We start from the raw sequence: 18,216 nt of genomic DNA on the forward strand, positions 1-18,216 counted from the left end.
ACCCAGGCAAGCAAGTAAGAACAAATTCTGATTTAATTTATTGTCAAAAGTATGCATAATGTTGTGTTAATTCCACAACAAGAGATATGTAAGGGATAATGTATAGCTACGAGGTCATTGTCGCAAAATAATTGACCGACACGTAGTTTAAAATACCGAGCCGCCTCGGCGAGGTGTTTTAAACGTGAGTGAAGGTCAATTATTTTGCGATGATGACCGAGTAAAGCTATACATTATCCCGCTTATTACATGGCTAACTTACTAACAATATACCTAATTCATTTGACAAATCGCAGTTCTGTGGCTCTGTCAGCCCAAATAAAGTGATTATTATTATCGCGGGCAGCCTCTGTTCTGGCTCCGCTGTAATCGTCACACACACTCCGCTGTCAGTGCAGCTGCGGCAGGTGTGTCTGATTTGCTGCACTGATGTGGGGTTGATTGCGAACAGCTGCGCACATCGGTCATTATTGTCCCACAGCGGTCATTATTGTGTAATAATGACCGCAGTCGGGGGGCTATTGACCAATCACAAGCAAGCATTTCGACGAATGTGAAAACGCCATGTAATAAGTAATGTTAATTACCTGAAATTATTCCATTCTTTGGGGGGGGAAACCCTGCATATATCGGTATCGGTTGATATCGGTTGATATCGGTATCGGAAATTAAGAGTTGGACAATATCGGTATATCGGTATCGGTAAAAAAGCCAATATCGAGCATCCCTAATCAAAACCAATTGCTTTTAGCTTGTCAATCAGAATGGAGTGATTGACAGTGTCGAAGGCCTTTTGTAGGTCCAGCATGACCATGCTGCAGTATTTGACCGCGTCCACCTCTTGTTTGATGTGGTCGTTCAAAGGCATGTGTCAGTGGAGTGGGATGTTCTGAAGCCAGATTGGAATTCGTAGATTAGATTTTTTTCCGCCAGGTACTTTTCGACAATTTTCTCCATGACTTTCAAGATGGAGGTAAGAATAGAAACAGGGCGGTAGTTGCCTGGGTCTAATTTGCTGCCCTTTTTGTGCAGAGGGGTCACTCTCGCAATTTTGAAGTCCTTGGGGACGTGTCCCTGTTTTATGGAGAGGTTTATTATGTGTGTGATGACTGGGTTGATGGCGGCTGCTGAGTCTCTAAGGAATTTGGAGGGGATGTTGTCATGGCCAGTGGCCTTGTTAGGTTGGAGGGCGCTCAGTTTTTTGAGTACCTCATCAGTTGTTACCATGTCTAGTTTGAAGTCGTCTTTGCGGACCCCTAGGTTTTTGTAGTATGCTACTATGTGTTCTACCCCATAATGCCATGAGTGGGAGGGTAGTTTGTTTACCAGTGTTGTGGCTATGTTTGTGAAGAAGATGTTTAAGTAATTGGCTACATCCAGCTTGTCTGTGATGAGCGTGTTGTCCGTCTTTATGTTTATGTTTGAGAATCTGGTTTTAAGTTTTTTACTGCAGCCTAGTTGATTATTGAGTAATTTCCAAAGTTCACGTGGTTTTGTTTTTGTTTTCCTCAGTTTTGTCATTGATGACATTTTTTTTTGCGGTTTTGATCATGGTGTTTACGTAATTTCTTAGTCTGTTTCTTTGAATTTTTAGTTCAATCACGTGGGCTTGGAGTTCACTGTTTGAGCTTTTGGAAAGCTTTGTCTGACTTTTATGAAGTTCAGAGCATTTTTTGTCTCTGGTTTTCATAGCGGCCAGTATTTCAGTGTGCATCCATGGCTCAGCGTGATTTTATACTTCCCTCGTAACCCCAAAACTGCTTCACCAGCACAGTCCTGTCAAAACTACTTGGATTACTTTTTTCTTTTCATCCCTAGCTTCAAGGACAATAGTCTAGGTCATCCAGGGCCCTCATTTATCAACGTGGCGTACGCACAGATATGTGCTTAACCCGTGCGTACGACCATTTCTAAGCAAAGTGTGGGATTTATCAATTTGAACGTGAACTTGACTTGCTTAGCTGACGCCCAGTGGTAGAATATTGTTACTACGGCATATGCGCTCCTCAGTTCATGCATTAGTTTCAACGCGGAAATAAGCTTTCGTGCATTACTCCTGACACTGGCGCGTGTTCTGTATGAACCGTAATTCATTATAGTTCATTGTGAAATAGCGACAGTAGTGTAATTATAATGGGCTCATGCGCGAACAAGAGGTTGGCTTGCTTGTTTGGCAGGGGGGGCAGACGCAGAACACCTAGTGTAACTGCCGCCGTGTCATAGTGTAATTCAAGTTAAGCTTCAGTATGATGTCATATAGTAGAACCGGTTAGAACAAGCTAGAACCTTCCAGAACTGCGCTCCACAGTGTATAAATAGAGAGAACTTACAAGGGTTCTCTCTCTCTCTCATTTCTCAACCACCATCAACCACCTAGCCCCTTTCGTGACTGTGATGCACCGAGTGAATCCACAGTCACTTGCTCCTCAATAGGAAACCAACCTAGATTTACCCTGAATGACTGGTTCTGACTGAACCGTTCGTTATACAAGAATCACAGAGACGTTTCAAAGGTACTCACAGTTGCAGGAGGGTTTCGGACAGAGATACAGGATGGTTTGAAAGCTCGGCGTTGCTAATAAACATTTTAAATATTTTTTATAAACTGGTCAACACTGCATTATTTCCGGCGTTGTGTGCATGATGCGCATGCGCTGTGATCACACTAGGCAGCCAACGCCGGAAATAATGCCGTGTTGACCAGTTTATAAAAAATATTTAAAATGTTTATTAGCAACGCCGAGCTTTCAAACCATCCCGTATCTCTGTCCGAAACCCTCGTGCAAATGTGAGTACCTTTGACATTTCTCTGTGATTCTTGTATAACGAACGGTTCGGTTAGAACCAGTCCTTCAGGGTAAATCTAGGTTGGTTTCCTATTGAGGAGCAAGTGACTGTGGATTCACTCGGTGCATCACAGTCACGAAAGGGGTTAGGTTACAGAACACCCACCTCCACCAAACGCGATTAAATATTGTTTCAAATAAAAAGCGACATACTATTATTTTGTGTCATGTTTCCAAATAAGATTGGCCACAACGAAATGCTTTCTACTTCAATTTGTTGGTTAGAATAGATTACCTCGCTCCGTTGAAACTTCACTGAGACTAACAGTAAAAGACAGTATTTTAATAATAATAATAATAATAATAATAATAATAATAATAATAATAATAATAATAATAATAATAATAATAATAATAATAATAATAATAATAATAATAATAATAATAATAATAATAATAATAATAATAATAATAATAATAATAACAATAATAACAATAATAATAATAGAGCTTCATTTTATATAGCGTCTTTCAAGAGACCCATGCAAGGTCGCTTTACATAGATAGGGGGGGGGAAATAACAAAGTAATAAACATAGTGGACAGACTGTAAATATGATGATGGGATTCAAGTTCATGTTTGTATTTATCACATAGGCAGGCTACACATGGCGTATACTTAAGCTACATCATACATGGCAGTGAGATTCATTGTTCTTGTATATGCTCTCGTATTATTGTTTATATAGGCTACCCAATACTGACATCAAAATAGATTGTATGCCTCTAGAAATCATATGCAGCAGGTAGAAAATTTACGGAAAATCCGTCGCGATTTGGAATACAATTGAGGAGAACTTTAATCCCTGGGTATTAATCGAACAAAACGGAAAAAGGCAGTCATATTCCAGCATGGGCTTTATTAGTTAATATGGTCTTTAAGAGATATCATATCCGACATCACGGTACGTGTACATGTCTGTCAGCCTGTCTCGTATTTCTCCATAACACGCAATTCCCTCGGGTCAGTCCATTATTTCACATCCCATGGGGGTGTTTCATGACCATATATGGATAATCGGGCGGTTCTGGTATGCAAATACTTAAAACCATGCACGAGCTCAAGCTTAGGAGCAAGGTGATATTTATGAAGACAGGTGTGCGTAGGACCTGTGTACGCACGTGTGATAAATCCCGTTTTTTTTGTGCATGCACACATTCTAAATTCTGTGCTTAAGAACGCTCGCCAGTGTATACTTCTAGTGAAAAAAAACAGGAATGCCTTGAAAATAAACACCCGCCTATAGGGGCGTCTGGGTAGTGTAGAGGTAAAAACACCCGCCTATCACCGCCGAGACCAGGGTTCAATTCCTGGTAGGGATACTCTCGGCTTGGTCAGACGTTCCAACAATCCCACTTGGCAGGTCACATGGGTATGAGGTAGGGATGCTCGATATTGGCTTTTTTACCGATACCGATATTCCGATATTGTCCAACTCTTAATTTCCGATACCGATATCAACCGATATCAACCGATACCAATATATGCAGGGTTCCCCCCCCCCCCCCCCAAAAACGGAATAATTTCAGGTAACTAATAATTTCACTGGATATATATATAACAAATATTGTTATTGTTTTTCTTTTTTTTTAAACCGATACCGATATTTTCCGATATCACATTTTACTGCCGATATCGGCCGATAATATCGGTCGGCCGATAATATCGGACATCCCTAGTATGAGGGTATTTTTTTTTTCTCCCATCCCCCAATGTAGTTGTTATACCAATTCCCTACTGGTTGTTGTGCTGCCCAGTAGGAGTCACTGTTTGCAACGACCAGGACACCGGCTTCCCACCCACGAACACGGCCAATTGTGTTCGTAAGGACGACTGACCAAGCCGGAGGTACCGCTGCCAAGAACTGAACCCGGTCACTGCGGTGTTAGGCGAATGAGGGGGGTATTGGTTAACGGCGGCACGTGGTGTAGTGGTTAACACTGTCGCCTCACAGCAAGAAGGTCCAGGGTTCGATTCCCACTTGGGGACCAGGTTTCCGCGTTGCCAGGTACCCAGGTGGGGTATCTCCCGGGCCTTTCTGTGTGGAGTTCGCATGTTCTCCCTGTGCTCGCAAGGGTTCCCCCCCCCCCCCCCCCCGATAAGAGAAACCCAATCGCTAACTCTGTTGCGTTCCTGACGAAGACGGGCAGGTGCACTTGGATTGGTCCCCGGGGCGCGGTCCCTACCGGCTGCCCTTGGGGGGAAGGACGACGGGATGGGTCAAGTGCAGAGACTCAATCGCATCGACTCAACAATTGCATGTGTGTGTTCCTGTGTGTGTGCCGCCCATCGCATGTGTGTCACTGCATGCAAAATAAAGACTTCTCCAAAGTCCTGCATTATTATTATTATTATTATTATTATTATTATTATTATTATTATTATTATTATTATTATTATTATTATTATTATTATTATTATTATTATTATTATTATTATTATTTTTTTTTTTTTTTTTTTTTTTTTTTTTTTTTTATTATTATTATTATTATTATTATTATTATTATTATTATTATTATTATTATTATTATTATTATTATTATTATTATTATTATTATTATTATTATTATTATTATTATTATTATTATTATTATAGGTCGTACCATTAGCAAGTCCTACTGGCCTGTTCAACAGGGAGGGAATCTGGGGAAGATAATGTGAACTTCCCACGCTCTTGCAGTGAAACTCCTGGCTGTCAGGTGAAAAGAAGCGGCTGGCGACTCCACATGTGGTGGTCTACGCCCTCCCCAGACTGAAAGTAGGGCGGCGCAATGAAAAGAAAAACGAACCTTCTTACTGTCTGTTACTATTAGGTACGTTACCACTATGTTTCTATCCTTATACTACTACCCACTATTTGATGAACAATGCCACTGATCCTGAGCTGCCAGAGATGTAGCCCTCATGTTGACTTTTCACAACTTGTAAGTCGCGTTGGATAAAAGCGTTCAGCTAAATGACTAAATGTAAACATGAATGTAACAACCAGGACCATAACACACAGGGAATTGGCACAACAACTAAAATTGGGGAGAATATAGGAGAAAAAGCAAAACATATACAAATAAATAAATACATCTTTGTCAAAACAACAAACACACGCTGACCATCACACTTAACTCATTCGGGGCCAGCCACGTAATATTACGTGTTTGGTTCGTTTTTATTTTATTTTTATTTTTTATATTAATATCCTATTCACTGTCACAGAGCTGTATTTTGGCTTGAAAAGGCATATTGGGAGTCTGAAGGTGCAGTATCGGCCATATCCTGGTAGTGGCGCTGTCTCGAGAATGCAGTAACCCCTGTTGGAGACCAGGTGTCACACTGTTTACGCTCCGGGCGGACTTTTCTGTTTGTCTGAAGCGAGGGCTTCACTCGATCGCATAGAATACTCTTTGAGATGCCGAATTCATTATGCAGTAAAGGATTTATGGCATGGGCCAATGCCCAATGGACATATGATCTACCAGATGGCGATCAAATAATTGGAAAATTCTTTTTGGAATCCAACCGGCCAAAGGTAAGAGCAATTTGACGTCAATTTCAGCTTGATCGTGCAAGGATTTAATAGCCATCCCCCAGATCAGCCTATGTTGTGGTAATAACGAATGCCGTTATTGGCAATCAATTAATCAGAAACGACTTCCCCGCCCCCCCCCTTTCATGCATTCATGATGGAACATAATACCGATCATATGCATTCGGATTTTTAACTCTAGCGTGTGTAGGGACGAAACGCCAATGGATTTAACGTTATTAGCTTAGTGCCTTATAAATAGCCTTGCAGGAATTATCCCAGATCATTCCGATATAACACTTGTATTCACCACGGTATAAACCGGGAATGTATTGACGAAAAAAATATTTCTTTATGGCATATTGAACGGAAGGTTCATACTGTCTATTATTGGATACATAGCTATAATATAAAATATAGATTTAGCTCTACAAACAACGTGACACACAGTGAAAAGTTGTAATGGAAAGCTGGCCTAATTACAGCGTGGGCCAGTCTAATAGCTGGCACTGATTGAGTTAAACCAGAACAACACTACCAGAACAACAACACTACCAGAACAACAACACTACCAGAACAACACTGCCACTGCCAAACGCACCAGAGTGTACGGCTGTCTCTGTCTGCCACTGCTGGCCCCTGCCCCCATAAAGCCCACAGCATAGCTGTAATTCACACAACACCTGAGGTTCAGCCAAGCTCTGTGGTGTTAAATTAACAAAACTCAAAAGCGGCAAAGAGACAGGTTGGAAAGGGGCAGTACTATTCTAATACGCTCAGAACCTTTCTAAAAAGAGTGAAAGCTCACAACCATTCTAATAAGAGTGAAAGCTCACAACCTTTCTAATAAGAGTGAAAGCTCACAACCTTTCTAATAAGAGTGAAAGCTCACAACCTTTCTAATAAGAGTGAAAGCTCACAACCTTTCTAATAAGAGTGAAAGCTCACAACCTTTCTAATAAGAGTGAAAGCTCACAACCTTTCTAATAAGAGTGAAAACGTGCCAAGTTTGCTTGTATGTCTCTGTGGTTACGTACTATTTTCAAAGCAAGTCTAATAAACCTTGGAAGGAATGCCTCAAAGAGGAGTTACAGGTAAAAGAAATCTCCAATAAAAAGGGATTTATAAAAGTATATGAAGATTTTTCCACTTGACTCTTGAGATTCTGAAAAGCCTTTGACCCCATCTAGTAATTGATTCAAGGCGTGTACAATTCAAGTAGAATTGTACACAACAATTGGAATGTTGGATGGCAGTGTTAACGTACATTTCATTGTACCATTCAACAATCTTGGCCAGCACATTGTGGGCACAAGCCAGCTCTATAGCATGCAAACAGATGCGGACAGACAAACAAATATCGGCAACAAACTCCACATCCCATCACCTCTCCCTAGAGCTCGCTCCACGGCGCTACCGGTAGATTCTCAGGAGAGAGGGAGGAAGCGGCGCTCTGCGGTCTGGAGTGTCTCCCGGCGCCCTTCCGTCCTCGGAGCCAGCGGAGCTAGTCTGTCTGCAGTCTGCAATCTGCAGTCTGCTCTCTGCTACTAATTACACCATCAAACACATTAATAAACACACTGGGCCTCCAGTCTCGACACACATCTGATGCGCATTAGGGAGGACGTGCTGTTTTCGGCGATGACCCCGATGCCCTCGAGCTTCGCTCTGTCTCTCTCTTCCTTGTGTTCTCGTGGGCTCTTTCTCTCTCTGTCCCCGTTCTCTCTCTCTCTCTCTCTCTCTCTCTCTCTCTCTCTCTCTCTCTCTCTCTCTCTCTCTCTCTCTCTTTCTCTCTCTCCATCCACCCAAATAATATGATCCGTATCCGTCACTTAAAAGTCAAAGTCCCCCTTTTCCTTTTTTTCTTCTTCCTCAGCCACGCCTTGTTTTCTCGTCGTGATCAAAAGTGTGCGGGCGACGAGACGCGCGGCGCTGAATTACAAGCAGGATTATCACCCCCTCCCCTCCTCATTAAGAGGACAGATTGTTATCGTCGCTACGCTCCAGTACTAAGTGTTGCACTCAGCATTGATTTAGCTTATTAGGCCTCCCTCTGTCCCACCCCTCTCTGTCTCCTCTGCATCACCGCGGAGCTGTCTGGAGTCTAATGCAGCTGTCAGTCACACACACACACACACACACACACACACACACACACACACACGCACACGCACACGCACACGCACACGCACACGCACACAAGCCAAGGAGTTTGTTATTCGTTCTGCAGCCTCCCGGCTCGCCAACAATCATACATCTCAGTGTGTTCCTCTCTGAGCTCGTTGATTGCATAGTTGGCAGACGCCGCCTTTTCGAGGCTCCTCCGGGCCCAGACTGGGTATTGAGGTTTAGAGTTGCTTCGAGGCGACGCCGACTGTCCTGCCAGCGAACATTATAAGCTAATTGACACCACCATTATATTACATTAGCCGCTGGCCGCTGCCATGTTGTTTTCCTGAAGTGGTCGCGGTGGTAGGTCAGAGTTGCACAAACACTCGTAAGTTGTAACGCTCTGGGTTCCCTCTCTCGGGAATCCAGCTGTCAGTCTGGAATGTTTTCACCTGGTGGTTGGTATTTGCATTTTGGTTGTCACGCCCACATTCCTGTGTTGTCACTGATTGGTACTCTCCACTGTTGCTGTCACTGCTAATTGATTGGAATGTTTGGTTGGTGACTACTTATGCTTTCTCTGTTTCCTTGTTTGTTGTCGAGGCTTCAGAAAACCGTTCGTGTGGGAAGGAGCTGGTCAGAGTTTGCTGAGCCACTCGCGATGCACTTATATTACTTTTCTCTCTGTTGACGCCCGGCGTCTTTCCTGGATTATCGCTGCTCTGTGTGTTTTAATAAAGACACATCCTTAGAAATAGCTACCTATCTCCGTCTCTTGTCTCCTCCACCATTGGACTCACTACCACTCACCCCCATACGTAACAGTAAGTCAAGTGTCGCTTAATGTCGGAGAAGGGGGCTTGTGACCGGAAAGGGCCGCTGGTTAGATTCCCAGATCGACAGGGGGAAAGACTCTGGCGTGTTGGCGAGTGAATAGGTGATGCCCCTCCCTCAACATCTACTGTTTAAGTGCCCTTGAGCAAGGAACTTAACCAGTAGAGATTCTTGCCGGCCAACAGTAGAGGCCTTGTGCTTTGCAGTGAATGTACAGGTAACTAAAGCATGTGAGGATGTATACTAGTACCCTAGTATGCATATGTGTAGGTTTAGGGGGGGTTGCAGGGGACATGTCCCCCTCAACATTGAGAAGAGGTACATTTGTCCAATTGTCCCCCTCAAAAAATATAACTAATATGGGCGGCTAGGTGGCGTAGCGGACATTGCGCTTGTCACCAACGCAAGATACACCGGGTTCGACTCCGGCTGTCGGCGTTGCCTCCGGCTTGGGCCAGCCGTCATACTAACTCAATTGGCAGAGTTAGCGGGTGGAAGTCGATGGGTGGTAATCTGGACGTTGTGAACAGCGACTCCTACAGGTCGGTTGGGGACGGCTGCACAGCAGAGACAGGAAATGGTGGGGGTAGTGTGAGCCTCCCACACGTTACACCTCGCCAATGAGAGTCCGCGCTGGCAGGTGAAAAGATGTGACAGGCTGCCTCCTCGTGTATCGGAGGGGACACGTGATGCAAGGCTTCTATCCTCCCTACAACCGGCCAGTGGGGGGCAAACCTGAGCTGACTTCACTGTGTTCTTGCTGAGTAATGTAAGTTAGTACTCAATCCATTGTATATTTTGATAATTGTTTGTTCTTAATCAATCAGGCTCTGTGCAACCCCATTGGGTTTGACTTGAGCAGCCTGTGGTAATTAGTCCAATCAGTCAGAGGCAAAGCTTGTTAAATACATTTGCCTGTGCACACATTTCTCTAAAACCTGAGCTGACTTCACTGTGTTCTTGCTGAGTAATGTAAGTTAGTACTCAATCCATTGTATATTTTGATAATTGTTTGTTCTTAATCAATCAGGCTCTGTGCAACCCCATTGGGTTTGACTTGAGCAGCCTGTGGTAATTAGTCCAATCAGTCAGAGGCAAAGCTTGTTAAATACATTTGCCTGTACACACATTTCTCTAAAACCTGAGCTGACTTCACTGTGTTCTTGCTGAGTAATGTAAGTTAGTACTCAATCCATTGTATATTTTGATAATTGTTTGTTCTTAATCAATCAGGCTCTGTGCAACCCCATTGGGTTTGACTTGAGCAGCCTGTGGTAATTAGTCCAATCAGTCAGAGGCAAAGCTTGTTAAATACATTTGCCTGTGCACACATTTCTCTAAAACCTGAGCTGACTTCACTGTGTTCTTGCTGAGTAATGTAAGTTAGTACTCAATCCATTGTATATTTTGATAATTGTTTGTTCTTAATCAATCAGGCTCTGTGCAACCCCATTGGGTTTGACTTGAGCAGCCTGTGGTAATTAGTCCAATCAGTCAGAGGCAAAGCTTGTTAAATACATTTGCCTGTGCACACATTTCTCTAAAACCTGAGCTGACTTCACTGTGTTCTTGCTGAGTAATGTAAGTTAGTACTCAATCCATTGTATATTTTGATAATTGTTTGTTCTTAATCAATCAGGCTCTGTGCAACCCCATTGGGTTTGACTTGAGCAGCCTGTGGTAATTAGTCCAATCAGTCAGAGGCAAAGCTTGTTAAATACATTTGCCTGTACACACATTTCTCTAAAACCTGAGCTGACTTCACTGTGTTCTTGCTGAGTAATGTAAGTTAGTACTCAATCCATTGTATATTTTGATAATTGTTTGTTCTTAATCAATCAGGCTCTGTGCAACCCCATTGGGTTTGACTTGAGCAGCCTGTGGTAATTAGTCCAATCAGTCAGAGGCAAAGCTTGTTAAATACATTTGCCTGTGCACACATTTCTCTAAAACCTGAGCTGACTTCACTGTGTTCTTGCTGAGTAATGTAAGTTAGTACTCAATCCATTGTATATTTTGATAATTGTTTGTTCTTAATCAATCAGGCTCTGTGCAACCCCATTGGGTTTGACTTGAGCAGCCTGTGGTAATTAGTCCAATCAGTCAGAGGCAAAGCTTGTTAAATACATTTGCCTGTGCACACATTTCTCTAAAACCTGAGCTGACTTCACTGTGTTCTTGCTGAGTAATGTAAGTTAGTACTCAATCCATTGTATATTTTGATAATTGTTTGTTCTTAATCAATCAGGCTCTCTGCAACCCCATTGGGTTTGACTTGAGCAGCCTGTGGTAATTAGTCCAATCAGTCAGAGACTAGCCCTCTACAGGTGTGGGACAATATTCAATAGGGATTTAAGTGTAGTCTATCGAAGCGCCAGCAGAGCGCCGGCGACCGACTAAGACAGACAAAGACTTGGAGTTTTCCTGCTGGAGTTATCCGAGGAGGCAACCGAGTGCACTAGAGTATCTACTGCCCCTCACCTGCCCTCCTCTAGCAGGCCACTCCTTTGTACCTGCATTTTCTGGTCTTGCCTTGTTAGCTTGTCAACTTACTCGACCCACTGGTTTTAGCTCATTAGCTAAACCTTCAATCGGCTTCATACACATAGCCTTTAGCAGTTGATCCATAGTACTTCGTATCTTTATTTGTTCCTGCTCTACCTGGTGTAAGCATGGCTATGTGTTCTGTCTGTCCTGTCTGTCCCTCTCTCCTAGAAAGGTTAACTCTGTTAGAGAGTCGTGTCCTTGAACTTGAGTCAGGAAAACAGTCAGCTTTAGACGTCTTGGACACTACAGGCTTTTCTGAGGAGCCTCTAGCGGGGTCTTCTCGTCTGGAGAGTCCCAGACATAGTGCTCAGGACAAGGCCTTTGCGCCCACTACGAAGCGGCAGTGTAACCGCTCGGCCTCGGCCTCAACAGCACCTGCTCCGCAACATGATTTTACACGTGTTGCGGGTTCCGGTCCCAGTACGCAGCCGGTTCCACTGCAACCCCGTCGTTCCGTCCTTGTGATTGGCGACTCCATCACCCGGCATATTTTGCTAGACAAGCCAGCCGAGATCAAATGTTATGGGGGAGCCAGAGCTACCGACATTGAAGCCAACCTGAGATTTCTGGCGAATAGCATAGTCAAGGCAAAAGGTAACCCACGTATCACACCCACTGAAGATAAATTCGACCATATTGTTATACACGTCGGAAATAATGACTGTAGGATGAAAGTCTCTGAGGTCACAAAGATCAACATAGTTAGGCTTTCTGACCTCGCCAGAAAGATGAGTCGGCATCGAGTAATCTTCTCTGGCCCCCTGCCTGTAAACCGGCATGATGATGAGTTCGTGAGTAGGACAGCTTCTCTACACCGATGGCTGGAAAAATACTGTAAAGAACAGGGCTTAGGGTTCGTGGATAATTGGTCCTCTTTCTGGGGGCGCCCTGGCTTGCTGAGAAAGGACGGCGTGCATCCTAACATGCAAGGCGCCTCTCTCTTATCTCGCAATATAGACAAGATTATAGCTTCGGGCTGACAGCCACCCCACAAGCATGCCAGGGTGCAGGCTCTTAGCGAGCCTGCTAGTCATGCTAAACTGATGGACCCTGCCAATCCTTATACCTTTCTTGCTCGGTCCCTCCTCCACCAGGCTCCCCACTCCTCTCTTTCTATCTCTACCCCTAAACCTGTATACCCAATCAAAACTAGAATATCCCGTTACGCTCTGCTTTACCCAGCTCGTCCTTGTGCGATAAACCATGCCAACTTAATTGCGATTAAACCTACCCACATGGCTGAAAACCGCGCTGCTAAGTATACAGAGAGTGTGAAGGTTGGCCTTATCAACATCCGCTCTCTGCCAACCAAAGCTCTTTTGGTAAATGAACTGATAACAGACCATAGTCTCGACCTATTTGGCCTCACTGAGACATGGCTTAAACCTAATGATTTTCTGCCCTTAAACGAGGCCTCACCCCCTAATTTTAGTAGCTCCCACATCGCACGCACCTCCAAGAAAGGAGGCGGAGTTGCTCTAATTTATGACTCTAAGCACAACTTTACATCCGACGCAAACTGTAAGTTTTCCTCGTTTGAGGTGCTCCTGTTGCATCCCTCTCCACCCAACAGAAAGTGTGGCGGTCTGATTCCTACCTCCACTGCATCCTTTGTAATGGCTGTCCTATACCGCCCCCCAGGCCCTTACACCCTCTTCCTAGATGAATTTTCAACTTTCATCTCTGAGCTTGTTATGCGCTCAGATAACATTTTAATTGTTGGTGATTTTAACATTCATTCCAATAAAACTCTAGATCCCCTAAATAAGGCTTTTACCGACATCATTGACTCTGTCGGTCTCATTCAAATCGTTGACCAACCCACTCACAGTGGTGGGAACACCCTTGACCTAGTCCTAGCCCGCGGTCTCACTGTGTCAAATTTGACCGTCTCCCCCTATGTTCCTGCTCTCTCAGACCACTACCTCATCAAATTTCAAATTGATCTGACGGTTTCTCGCCCAGACAGTGTAGAATCCTACATGAGCCGTCGTATTAACGCCTCAACTGTCCCAATTCTAGTTAACTGCCTACCAGACACCCTCTCTCCCTTCCTCTCTTACTCTGGCCCCCTTGATCTCTTTACAGACAAACTTAATGCCGCCCTTCGTAGCACCCTCGACATTGTCGCTCCCCTTAAACCTAAAATTAAACGTGCTCCGCAAAAACTAACTCCCTGGTTTACGGAGGAAACGCGCTCCTTTAAAAAGGCTTGTCGCAAACTTGAACATAAATGGCGTTCGACCAAACTCGAAGTATTCCGCCTCGCCTGGAATGATAGTTTACGTAACTACAAAAAGGCACTCTCACTTGCCAAAACCTCTTATTTTTCCAGGCTCATAAATGAAAACAAAAACAACTCAAAGTTTCTGTTTGACACAGTTGCAAAACTTACGCAGAAACAACCAAGTGCCCTAAACCATGCGTTCTCGGCTAACGAATTCATGACATTTTTTACCAAGAAAATTGACCTCATTAGAGATGAAATTGTTGCTTTACTCAACAATCAGAGTCCCTCCCAACCTTTGACGGGCATTCCCCCTGACTTTGATTCCAGTCATACGCTATGCTGCCTTGAAAACGTCTCACTTAGTGCCCTCTCTAAACTGGTTGGCGCGGCTAAACCTTCAACCTGTCTGTTTGACCCTCTCCCAGCAACTCTCATCAAAAAACTCTTCCCAACTCTAGGCCCTGCCCTACTCAATATCTTCAACACCTCTTTGTCTACTGGCGTGGTGCCCCTGGCCTTTAAATCAGCCGTCATTAAACCATTACTTAAAAAACCGAACCTCGACCCTCTAATCTTGAAAAATTACAGACCTATCTCCAATCTCCCATTCCTATCCAAAGTGTTAGAACGGATCGTCGCAACGCAACTTACTGACCATTTATCAAACAATAATCTTAATGAATCATTTCAATCTGGCTTTAGAGCCTTACACTCCACCGAAACGGCGGTTACCAAAGTCACAAATGACTTACTGCTCTCTCTTGACTCAAACCTCACCTCTGTGCTCTTATTGCTTGATCTCAGTGCAGCCTTTGACACTATCGATCACTCGATTCTTCTAGGTCGGCTTGAGAACCATGTTGGCATTCGGGGTCTCGCACTAGCTTGGTTTAAATCCTATTTAACTGATAGAACACACTGCGTGGTCTATAATGATTTAACATCTGAGACCCTCCCAGTGCAATGTGGTGTCCCACAAGGCTCTGTCCTGGGCCCTTTGCTATTTTCGATTTACATCCCTCGGCGATATCATACGCAAATTTGGCATAAACTTTCATTTTTACGCTGATGACACCCAATTATATATACCTATTAAGCCAAATGATTCCTCCCAACTACAAAACCTTGAGGCCTGCTTGCTTGCCGTCAAAAAATGGATGTCGCAAAACTTTCTACTCCTTAATGCAGATAAAACTGAGATGTTAATTGTTGGCCCCCCAAACCACAGAGGCCTGTTTCAGGACATCTCCCTCAACTTTGATACCTGTCATGTATCCCAGAGCTCCACCATAAAAAACCTCGGAGTCATTTTTGATTCCTCCCTCTCATTTAATGCACATATAAAAAATGTCACCAAAATTGCATTCTTCCATCTTCGTAATATCGCAAAAATACGCCCCATTTTAACTCTGGCTGATGCTGAAACCCTGATTCATGCTTTTGTCTCATCACGTCTGGACTACTGTAATGCACTTTTTTCAGGCTTACCTAATTCAAGCATCAAAAATCTTCAACTCGTGCAAAATGCGGCTGCACGGATACTAACTAGAACTAGAAAATTTGATCACATCACACCAGTTTTGTCCGCCCTACATTGGCTTCCTATCCAAGCCCGCTCTGACTTTAAAGTGCTACTCCTCACCTACAAAATTTTAAATGGGCTTGCACCGCTCTATCTATCTGATCTCATCTCCCGATACTCGCCCGCTCGTGCTCTGCGCTCACAAAATGCGGGGCTTCTATCGACCCCTAGGGTTAAAAAGAAATCCGCCGGCCACAGAGCCTTTGTTTACCGCGCTCCCTACCTGTGGAACAAATTACCTGCCGTCATCAGGGGCGCCTGCTCTGTCGAAGCTTTTAAATCCCTGCTTAAGACTCATCTTTTCTCTCTCTCCTTCAACCTACCTTGATCTCACCTGGTCGGGGACTGACCTTTAGATTAATCTGTGTAGTTTAGTTATGGTACAGGGTACTACATGGTACCACTGGGTAGTTTACTATAGGGTAGTTTAGTTAGGGTACAGGGTACTACATGGTACCACAGAGTACTACTTGGTACTGCATGGCATTACAGGGTACTACATGGCTTACATAGCTCTACATGGCACCACAGGGTACTACATGGCACTACAGGGTACTACAGGATACTACGGGGTACTACATGGCACTATGGGGTACTATAGGGTACTACATGGCACTACGGGGTACTACATGGCACTACAGGGTACTACATGTCTGCTCCTTTGCAGCACCACAAACATGGGAACTCTCTAACTCTTCCCCCCCCCCCCCCTCTCCCCCCCCCCCCCCCCCCCCCCTCCCTCCCCCTTCTCTCTGAGTACCCGTCTCCTGGCGCTGACCAAGGTGATGGATGCCTCGGGGTCTTGGCCAAGCTTGTAGTGACTGCTCTACATGCACCTCCGAGGCATTGGATCAGTTATTCACCGCCGTCTGTCCGTGGTCCTGTCAACTGATTAACAGACTGTTAACAGATTAACAGTCAACGCGGTTTCATTGCTGGGTTAAGTACTTCTATTCTATTCACATAATACGCTTACTTCATATATCTACTCCATTCACATATATGCCTACCACTTGTATCTATTGCTATGTCCGCCTACTACAATCTCATGAGCTGTCTAACGCCTGTCCCGTCTCCCTGTCTTCCTATGACTTGCTGTCCTGGAGTGTTGACCGGAGTGTTGGACGTCCCGTGACGAAGGCCGGGAGATTGCGACCCCCTCTGCGTGCCCCCCTGTCCTCGGAGGTCTCGTAGTGGTGACCGGAGTGCCGGATGTCCCGCGATGATGTCGGGGAGTTCGCGACCCTCTCTGCGCCACCCCCCTTCCCCCTGTCTCCGGCTGTCCCTGAGCAACGACCGGAGTGTTGAATGTCCCGTGACTAAGACGGGGAGGACGTGACCCTCTTGCGCCGCCCCTGTGCCTCAAATAGATCCGCTATCAACTCTATCTTTAATCTTTCAAAATGTTCAGTTGCTATCGCTATTAGCTCTATCTTTAATTTTTCAAAATGTACAGTTGCTATTGCATGCACTCATCTGTGTTTCACCACACACATGAGTGCATGCTTACCAACTGTCCGTCTGCAACACTACTATCACCGACATCTAAGAAGGGAGATCCCCCTTGAACGGCCCTTCTAAGGTTTCTCTCCTCCACATTGCCTGTGGAGCTTTTTTCCCTATTGTTAGGTTTTAGTGAGTTTTTCCTTACCTTCGCGTGGGGTATGTCTGGGAGTGCTTGCATTCTTTCATTTATTGCATTCATCTAAAAAATTTTTGGACCCTATGGTGTTCTTGTTCTGTTCTTGACTTATTGTTATGTTGTCTTCTTGACTTGTTTAAAGAAGACCTGTACGGCCCATGGGGACATTAACGTGTGTTGTCGGGCCCTATAAATAAATTTGATTTGATTTGATTTGATATGCGAGCAACGTTCAAGACAGGGGAGGGAAGAATTGGCACAGTGGAATTGGGATGGGAGAAAAATAGAAAAAGAGGAGTGTGTGTGTGTGTGTGTGTATGTGTGTGTGTTTGTGTGTTTGTGTGTGTGTGTGTGTGTGTGTGTGTGTGTGTGTGTGTGTGTGTGTGTGTGTGTGTGTGTGTGTGTGTGTGTGTGTGTGTGTGTGTGTGTGTGTGTGTGTGTGTGTGTGTGTGTGTGTGGTGGTAACTTGTCCCGTTCTCCCCTCCAAGCCTCTATTATCTATTCAGTTGTCTACAGTTTCATAGTGAACGCGGTTACGTTTATCATGGTGAGCATCTTTTCTGGAGAACACACACACACACACACACACACACACACACACACACACACACACACACACACACACACACACACACACACACACACACACACACACACACACAGCCCCCTCTGCTCCACTGACAGGGTCAGCTCCTATACCTACACGGGACGTCCTGGGTTTGTTGGATCTGCTCTGATCACCGCTTACACAGCTCTAAGTGGACAGGCTGCTTGTTTAACTTTCACTCGCTGGAAAACCATCCAGGGCCCCGGGGCCCAGAGGCTGACAGGTAGGGGAGGGGCGGGGGGGGGGGGGCAAGAGACTGACAGGTAGGGGAGGGGCTGGGGATCTAGGGCTAGGAGCCC

The sequence above is a fragment of the Notolepis coatsorum genome (assembly GCF_963971535.1).
Source record: "Notolepis coatsorum genome assembly, chromosome: 4".
In the NCBI taxonomy this organism is placed as follows: domain Eukaryota; kingdom Metazoa; phylum Chordata; class Actinopteri; order Aulopiformes; family Paralepididae; genus Notolepis; species Notolepis coatsorum.